This window comes from Dunckerocampus dactyliophorus, chromosome 9 (genome assembly GCF_027744805.1).
Source record: "Dunckerocampus dactyliophorus isolate RoL2022-P2 chromosome 9, RoL_Ddac_1.1, whole genome shotgun sequence".
Classification (NCBI taxonomy): Eukaryota; Metazoa; Chordata; class Actinopteri; order Syngnathiformes; family Syngnathidae; genus Dunckerocampus; species Dunckerocampus dactyliophorus.
In genome coordinates, this window is record NC_072827.1 from 29,073,805 (window position 1) to 29,083,264 (window position 9,460).

The 9,460-nt window shown below is 38.7% G+C and overlaps 1 non-coding gene across 1 annotated transcript; it reads left to right on the forward strand.

The window, feature by feature from the left end:
• Window positions 1-706: 706 nt before the first annotated feature.
• On the forward strand, window positions 707-793 carry trnay-gua (transfer RNA tyrosine (anticodon GUA)). The gene is given in 2 exon segments: window positions 707-743; window positions 758-793. It is a non-coding gene; the product is annotated as a tRNA-Tyr (tRNA).
• Window positions 794-9,460: the final 8,667 nt, after the last annotated feature.

A 9,460-nucleotide genomic window follows, 5' to 3' on the forward strand; every position in this document is an offset into this window, starting at 1 on the left:
CTTTAGTTTGTCAATATTATGGATTTTTTGTTTATAGCAACTATTTTCCTCACAATAATATGAATTTATTGTGGAAAAATTATTACTTTTTTCATGTTATCATGTTTATTTTTTTTGTTACTTTTTTTTAAAAATTCCCAATATTTTTGTGTGTAATACTACTACGTTATTCTTGTACAATTCCAACTTTTTTGTCCTAATGTTACTACTTTATTGAATTTGGAACATACAATATAATGCATCCCTGTGGTTGGGACAAAATGCACATTCAATTTAAGAGTTTTATTGTCATATGCACAGTAAAACAGGTAGTTATACTATGCAATGAAATTCTTGTTCTGTTCATTCTCCCCAAAAAAGAAAGAAAGAAAACACAAGAAAATGAATAAGAACAGAAGAAACATTAATGGAAATAAATTAAGCAACAACAATAGAAGAACAAAAAATAGAAAAAAACGGGAGAGTGACACAGAGACGTCTGCCACGGAGGGCGCCATCGTGTAATCATGTGTAGTGTAATTCATGCAACAAATATGTGGCAGAGAGAAAACTCAGTTTCCCTTCATAATCATGATTTTCCTATGTAAAGTCAGCCCAATACATTAGATGTAAACATTCCAAGTGGGAATATCAGCAACAGCTAATGGTGATCTACCTGATATCATTACTGTGCTAGTCTGGCTGGATCAGTGGGGTAGTGTGCATTCCTTCGATAGCTCAGTTGGTAGAGCGGAGGACTGTAGTGGCTGTTGTGGACATCCTTAGGTCGCTGGTTCAAATCCGGCTCGAAGGACTCCATTTTGCTTTTGAACCGGAGGGTGGATGACATGACAGCTGGTGAATGTGTCTTTATGTGGACATACTGTACATTTATTTACATTGTCGTGGGCGAAATATGCATTTTTTCATGTCTGTTCATTAGTGCTTGACATTTCTACTTTCTGCAGATATACGACTATGGTTGTTTTGCCGTAGTTGTTCGTTTCAGTAAAGTGATAGTTGATCGACCACCTCTTCGTCTTTCTCTCAATGTCCGGACAAAACCTACGGTATTTTGTATCAACACTAAAACATCACAATCTGCGAGATGTGTAACCCAGAAGAGTTTGCAGCTGTGGAATGGGCGGATTACGCGTTTCCCAGCATGCTTTGCTGTCGTTGAAAATGATCACTTTTGACTGGCTTATGCGTCTTTAAGGTGTTTGTACAGACAGTGTAGTACTTAAAGTGCTGCCGTTTTTAGCTGTGTACACTTCAATTATTTTGACTTTTGGTCTGAATCTGGAACCTTTGTTAAGAATGGTTGTGAATTTCATGTTCCCTCGCTACATCGTGGTTCACCTTTCACGGATTCACTGCGCATTGTGTTGTGCGTTATTGTGGTGTATTAGAGCGCTCTATCGGTCCTCTGTTGTGTGTGTCTGTTATTGTATTTACTACTGCTACCAGTAGAGGGTGCTGTATACTCATGTTGAAGACGTGTGCAGCTCCACCTGTCTCAATGTGTTTACGTGCCTGTAGGAGCATATTAGGAACCCACAGTAGACAATAGCCAGCTGAATATAGAGCCACAACAGTCCTTATTGGCTAAGGGAGAACCCGCTCATTGTGTTCTGCATCCTGATTGGTTGTAGACCATTGTCAATCAATCTCCTTTGCGCCGTCGCTAGCAAACCAGCTAACTGCGTGAGCTGCTTGCTAACCGCCAATAAACAATAGAAGAAGAAGAAGAAAAAGCAGCAGCTAACCGGTTAAATGAATCTTCGGTTCAAGGAGTAGGACGAGGAGGAGGACGACGGCAGGAGCAACATGTTTTAACAAGGATACAAAAACGCTACAACCCAACGACGCCATGTATTCACTCCATGTCAGAGGAGTGAATACACGTGAGTCACTTGATCATTTATTGTGTCCAACCTAGTACTATTATTAAAATTCAAACAAAATTTGAACTTTGAGAGTTTAAAATGTGAAAAAATGTTCATGCCTGTCTGAGAAAAGTGTATAAAGTGTATTGTGAGGGGCTTTACAGCCTTAAAACATATATAATAACTGTAAACAAATAAAGTTGGCTACTTTGCGGATTTCACTTATTGCGGGCTCTTTTGGGAACTTATCCCCGCGATAAACGAGGGAACACTGTATACAATATCGAGTCCACTTTTAAAATGATAATGCCAGAGGAGTAGTTTGCATCGGAGGAATCGCTTAATTACGCAGATCGCCCTAAGCACTTTGTCTGACAAGGTCCGCATGGCAGACCAACTCAACGCTATTTTCCAGACTGTTCCGCAGACTGGATGAAATTGCAGCACAGGCCAGATTCGGCCCCCAGGGCCTGAGTTTGACACGTATGAAGTAGAGTATTATAATAGCATGCATGTCATCATCAGGTGTCGTGACTTTTCAAAAGGAAAGAGAAGCACTCAGTCTGATTAAAATGTGAGGCAACGTGACAGAGAAAGGGAATGAAGATGTCAATCAAAAGGTGAGAAATGGAAAAAAAGGACACTTAAGTGTGGAAAAGAAGTGCTTGATGGTCATTTTGTATTAATGGTCTGCATTAGGATACCCCTATGATGAATCATTCATCTGATGGAAAATGGAAGCTAATGCTTGGTGAGGCAAAGTCCAGCCAAAGTAACTTTGTTGTGTGTGCAGCAGCTTGCAAAACTTTGATTGTTCCTGGGAATAAGTCTACTTGCATGACGGCTAAATTGCGCCTTTGACGACACGCCGCCTCAGCTGTGCACAATCACAGGTTAGGGCCGATTGAGTGTGTATTCTTGTGAGCTGGTGTTTAATAACTGGGCTCTTTGGCGATGCTGGTTACTCACGTCACTTGAAATCTCACCTTCAGTAGACGGCTTGGAATGTTGTCTTTTGCATGTCGTCTAATTTAACCTTGCAATATACTCGGGTCTTCCATATTACTGACGTTTTTTCCATTTTAATGTGAGTTTTTCTTGGCTTGGAAAGTGCTTTACAGCAGGCTTTGTCCACACTTTAAAGGAAAACTTCCCTTTTCACCCACAATCTTTATGTGTTCCAAAAAAAAAGGTGCAGTTTTCCTTTAAGGTTGTGACCTAAATTTGGCCAAAAACATAACGTTTATTCATCTATAAATTATATCATACATTAAAGTTAGAGTTACATAGAAAAACGACCCAAGCTAAAATTCTACATTGACACCAAAGTAATGTATTAATTCCATTCATTTCAGCACTCATGTTTTTATTGTTCAGTGAAATAACTTGATTTTACTTTAATCACAATGTATTGACTTGCATGTATGGCATAAAATTGCCATAACACCGCCAGATGTGTCCAGTTTTATGATGACAGCTTGACCCTGGAACGGATTATTTCTATTAACATTATTTTATACATGAATGGTTTGTCTTACTTTTAATTTGCAGTGGTTAACTTCTCCTCTCGTGTGTAACCTTGTAAGAAAGTTACTTCAAATATTGCCTGTAGGGTCAATTTGGGTTTATGATGTGGACAGTTTGACCATCTATTATCATTATTTCCCACTTTATTTGATGTCATCTATGATGAAAACTCTTCCACGCTGACCTCTCTTTGCGCACTTGCGCTACATTGAACGCATCATCTCAACAAATAGCGATAAAGGCCACTAAAATATTAATATTATCAAAGAAATTAAATGGCTCTGCACACGTTTCATGCAGTAGCAGGACGCCGGTATGAAGTGCTGCCTCCTCTGTTTCCATGGAGACCCAATACACCCCCTTCCCCTCCCCTGCACCCATTTGCAAATATTCTTCTGAATATTTTCCCCCGGAGCAAACATATTTCAGGATACTCCCCATAGCTGGCTTGGCTGTGTAGTCAAAGGTGATCTGATTGCTCTAACAATGTCCACTCAAAGCTGGCAGGCGGCATGTGCAAAGTGTGCCATCACTCTGCCGTGCAATGACGAGTCTGTGGAGAGCGGAGCTAAATTTAGGTGCAGCAATATGTAGACCAGGTGTAATGAACGTAGCCAGCTGGATTCAGCACTGTTGGATCTGGGCGGCCCTCTGAAGAACCAGTAACTGATGTCAGAATGCTTTTTTTTCATAGTTCCATTGCCAAAAGGCGAGGTAAACCTACAGTATATCCCACCTCCTATACGGACCACTCGGCTCATTCCAATTACAGTTGAACGTCTAAGGTACGGACTATTTGGACCACACGGAAAATAAATCATTTATGACCATTTTATCTTTGAAAACATTATCATCATTTTACAGGAGTAATTGTTTTTTTTTTCAAAGAAACTGTTTTTCACCAGTGAGGTCATAGATCTTTTCAGCAAAAAAAATTAAGAAAAGAAGAAAGTTACAATTTTAAAAAGTTGCATTTTTTTAAAATAAAATTTGAATTTTATGACAAACTAGTCTTAATTTTGATGAATTACTGGAAAAAGTATAAATTTCAGCTTTATACTCTTTTTAGTGAAACATGATTTAATTCTCTGTGGTCATAATCCGGATTTTTTGACAGAGTTTTTTTTAAGAAAAAAGTGAGAATAGTTAAAAAATATCTTTAAAATTGTGATCTTACAATAAAAAATATATATATTGGATAAAATAAAGTAAATTTTGACAGTTCGCACATAAACACTATTTTTTCTAGTTCAAACTTACAACTTTATTCTCCAAAGGGCACTTTTTCAAAAACCTACAGTATGATTTAATTCTCTGAATTCTCTTTCAAAATTGCAAGAATTTACATTTTGCACTGTTGGTTCTAAAAGAGGTTCTAAATAGAGCTTCAAAATGCAAAAAGGCAAAAAAAAAAAAAAGCCTTAAGTCATGAGGAATGCCCCCTGCATCATTTCACATAGCCAGCTACCGTTTGACAACCCTGCACGAGTTGAAGCTCCATTGTTGGATGATGGCACCCCTCCACTGTGCCGTGTGGAACACATCTCAGGTGGGATTTCCTTGTCATGCCAGTAACATTGGAAGCTATCAGGACCATAAAGGTTACATTTTTTCTCATCAGAGAATAAAACTTTTCCCACCTTTCAATGTCCCATGTTTGATACTTTCCTGCAAATTCCAAACAGGCAAATTAGTGGCATTGAAGGATACGAGGCCTTTGGAGACGTTTTTTGTTGTTAAAACCCTTCTCTTGCAGATGCCGTCTGATGGTTATTGGACTGCACTTGGCACCAGTAACAACCTTCATTTGGGCCGAGGATTGTCCCATGTCTTGATAGGCAGCCAATCAGATCCTCCGGCTCAGGGCTGGTGGCATTTTTTTGGGTCTACCACTTGACTTTTCTGTTCCGTAACCCTAAGGCTCTTTTAAAAAGTTTAAAATGACTGTCTTACTGTGTTCAACCTCAGCAGCAATGGGCCACTGAGAGGCTTTGCTCATGCAGCTCAACAATCTGACCGCGTTCAAAGAGAGAACACTTTTTTGCCTTTGCCATCGAGAGATCACGACAGTGTGAATACCTGACAGAAAGTAATACCGAATCCACGTTTTTGCCAAGATCTTGGCTTTTAAAGGCTGTGGTCTTAAACTTTTGATCAGCTGATGAACGGCCCGCTTCAGTTTAATGCTCGTTTGTAATAAATTGCTTCCTCCCCCCAAAAATTGTCTGGCTCCCATTTCTTCTTTTTGCATTTTGAAGGGCTTAAACTTTTGATCAGCTGACAAAAAACAGCCTATTTCAGTTCATTGTTGTTTTCAATAAATTACTTTTTCAAAATGCTTTTTGTCTTGTTTTTGTAAATTGTAGCTCTACTTTAAACCTCATTAAGATCCAAATGTTCAAAATGCAAATTCTAGCAATTTTTCAACTGGTGTTATGATTTCGATTAGGAGTGTATTTCCATGCTTTCCTATGAGAAAGATCAATGCTAAATTCGAGCGTCGGGGTTCCACAGCAGAATGTAGAGCTTATTATTAACACACTGTGTTGGCCTCAAGGCTGGGAACTATTTGACTGCTTGTTGAGGAAGCTTGAAGAGAAGTCCACCAGCAAAGCAAAAGTTCCAAATGAATAATAACATTTAAGTTGCGTCCAAACAGCGTTTGGGAACTTGCCATTCCCTGTTGATAAATGGAGTAGCAGATGGATCCGTCACTCGTTTGTATGCACACGTAAAGGCCTGCTTATTTATTTATATTACACAGCAGAGAACACCGGGTTTCACTTCCTCGATTCTAGATTTTTTTTTGGTCCGCTCACTAACACCGATGCGGTGATGCGCTTGGATCCATTTTTTTCTTCCCAGCATACTTTCACCCATGCTGTTTATTTTGAGATCATCCCCAATAATGCTGCAGATTTATGCAAGTCAATAATCACATGTGTTATGCTTAACCACTTTCAGCAGGATCTGGGTCTGGATTTCACAAACTTTTCACTTCGCCCGGGATCCAAAATGATCAAAATATAATATATTCTGCCATAAAGTACATGTAAAGTATTTCAACAACGTCGCTCATTTGCCAGCCGCCATTTTATTACATATTCTCAACAGAAACTTGGATATCGAGTAGTCATTGTACAACGTTAATAGCCGTACACTTTCACCCTCCACTGAAAACTCAACACACATACATCATCAAAATTAAAAGTTCTCAAACTTTTTGCACCAGCTACCACCTAAAAAAATGTTTTTGCTTTACCACCCTTATTTTTAAGGGTTTGCCTACAGTCAAGCATGGTGGTGGTGGCGACATGGTCTGCGGATGGACTGGTGGAGCTGCGGTTCATTGAAGGAAACATGAATTCCACCATGTTATTTTCAGAGGCTGGCGAAGCTACACTAATATACAAGCTGTACACGGACTACTCCAAAATATAGCCAAGTTTCATTTCTATTATATTGTCCTTTGAGAAGATATGATATAATAGTTACTGAAATGTCCCAGGTATACTCACTTTTGTCACATACTCTAGGTCCAGAAGTATTTGCACGGTACTGTAGAAATGAAACTTGGCTATACTTTAGAGTACTCAGTACGGCTTTGTGGTCTGGGGCTGCACGAGTGCTGCCGGCACTGGTGGAGCTGCGGTTCATTGAGGGAAACATGAATGCCAACATATATTGTGACATGTTATTTTCAGAGGATAGTCTATACATCTATACTGCAGTATCTGTACATCTATCCTGCTATACAAGGTGTACAGTGACTACTCTAAATATCAATTTCCATAGACCCATTACCATAGATATACAGCCAGTGTCATAAAAATGGTTGCTGAAATGTGAGCGGTCTACTCACTCTTGTGAGATACAGCAATCCCTTGCGGCTTAAGGCGTCAAATTTCGCAGGTTCACTCAACCATCACGTTTTTTCAATAATATATTAATTGATTCATTAATCATGCTGGTTTGTGGTTGAGTATGGCCTATTAGTAAAGCAAATATGCATATTTCTGCAAATTGTACATTTTTTGTAATTAAAACTAATCATTTTCAAGCATAAAAGTGGCTATATGAACTAAAATATAAATAAAGGGCATCCATAAGACCCATTCAAAGATGTTGTGATGATATGTAGTAATTTACACTGGCCACTAGGTGTCACACAAGCACCAGGCTCGATCGCTGAAACAACAGGCTTTTATTGCAGGTTTGAATTATGCCACAGCAGCGGCCGTAACACACATGCCAAGGTAAAACTCTACTCTGAACCCCTGATGTCACTTTTTGTCTGCATCACAGGAGCACATTTACAGCAACACACACACGCAGGAGTCTTATTTATGTCTTAAATGGCTTATTTTCTCTTATTATGTCTACTTTATTGGGTAATATGAATGTAAAGATGACCATAAGGGCATTATCTTATTTCTAGAGGGCTCTTTTAATGTTAAAAACCCGTATTTAGAAGGTCATAAACGGGTTTTCTATGCGCTTAATAAATAAAATATTTCATTTATAAATAAGGAATCCTATTCTGTAAAAATTCACTTATCAAGGTCAGGTCTGGAACCAATTAACCGCGATAAACGAGGGTTTACTGTACTGTTTTGAGTTTTAGTCTTCTTGGTGTATCCCTACTACCTTAAGCTTGTAATTTGTATGCCAGACCAGTAGGTGGCGGATGTTGGAACTGATGCAGATACTTCAAAGCTGTAAAAATGATTACTAAAATGTTCCTTTTTTGTTGTGTCTCTGCGTTGCACATACTTTACATGGTTCAGTTATTACATGACTGCATTGTTTTAACAACTTTTTCGTTGATTGCTATTGTTTGCCTGACCCCCTCAGTGTCCTGGCTGTGCTCTTAGCCTACATTTTCATTCATTCAAACATGCAAATTGTGACCTCTCCCACCCACCACAGTTGTTGGTGTCTCACACGTCTGGGGCGTCCTGGCGGGGAGGGGGCCAAGGAGCCAGGCAGTGGGTTGTAGCGATACTGCAAATTTTTGTGTCGATTCGATATCAAGTACATACATGTCCAGTATTGCCGATACTGATACTTTGTCGTTGGAATTTTATACTATAACAATATGAACTGTAAATATAGCAATATCAAGAATGAAACAGTTTTGCGCAACGCAACACAAATACACGGAGTTGTGAAAATAATTGTAGAAGAAATAGGGAAAACATTGATCTAATCACGCTAGTGTCAATTCAATACTTCAAACTTAATTTGTTGTCTGTTGTTATTAAAATAATAAAACACAGGAAAATTTATTTTTTATCAACAAATTTTAAACAATATAGACAAGACAATAAAAGAAAATGAACAAATATCAACTAAATCGTATAACTATTCCCTTTCCCCTTGTATTTGCTACACTTGTTTGAGAAATTTCACTCACATCCTTTGGCTTTTTGCCCCCGAAGCCCTCCTGTGTCCAAGAACTTATTTCCTGAGTTTGTAAACAATATAAAATTACAATATTGGGGTGCTCAGAAATAAGCGAGGAAGAAGTAGTTCTTTATTTGGCAGGGAATAGTCATGAACTACGAAGAAACTCACAATGAGTTTGTCAACCCATTGGAAATCGCAGGAGGTCATTACTCAACATAACAGTCTGACTCACGGCATCATACAAGAAAGCAAGCTAAAATCATCACACAGCAACTCAACACGCCACAGGTAGATAACAAACAAACAAGACACTACCACTACTAGTGGAGAATAAAACAACTATGTTGACTCTGAACATGTAACTTTAGCAGCTATTTCCAAAACAGTCTAGCAAAGCATGCTGGGAAGCAGGAAGTGCTCATAGCAACACTACAGTATATTTGAACAACACAGCAAAACCACAGCTATTTATGAAAATATAATAGAACTTTAAAATATCAATGTAATCACACAAGTATTGAACCGATATGGACGCACCCTTGGTATCGACACAATCGGTATTTGGATTGTCCACCAAACAGGCAGCATGCCGGTTAAGTTTTCAAACTGGTGGGGGGAAGCAAACAAAAGTGGCGTTTTTGTTTGGGAGACAACCA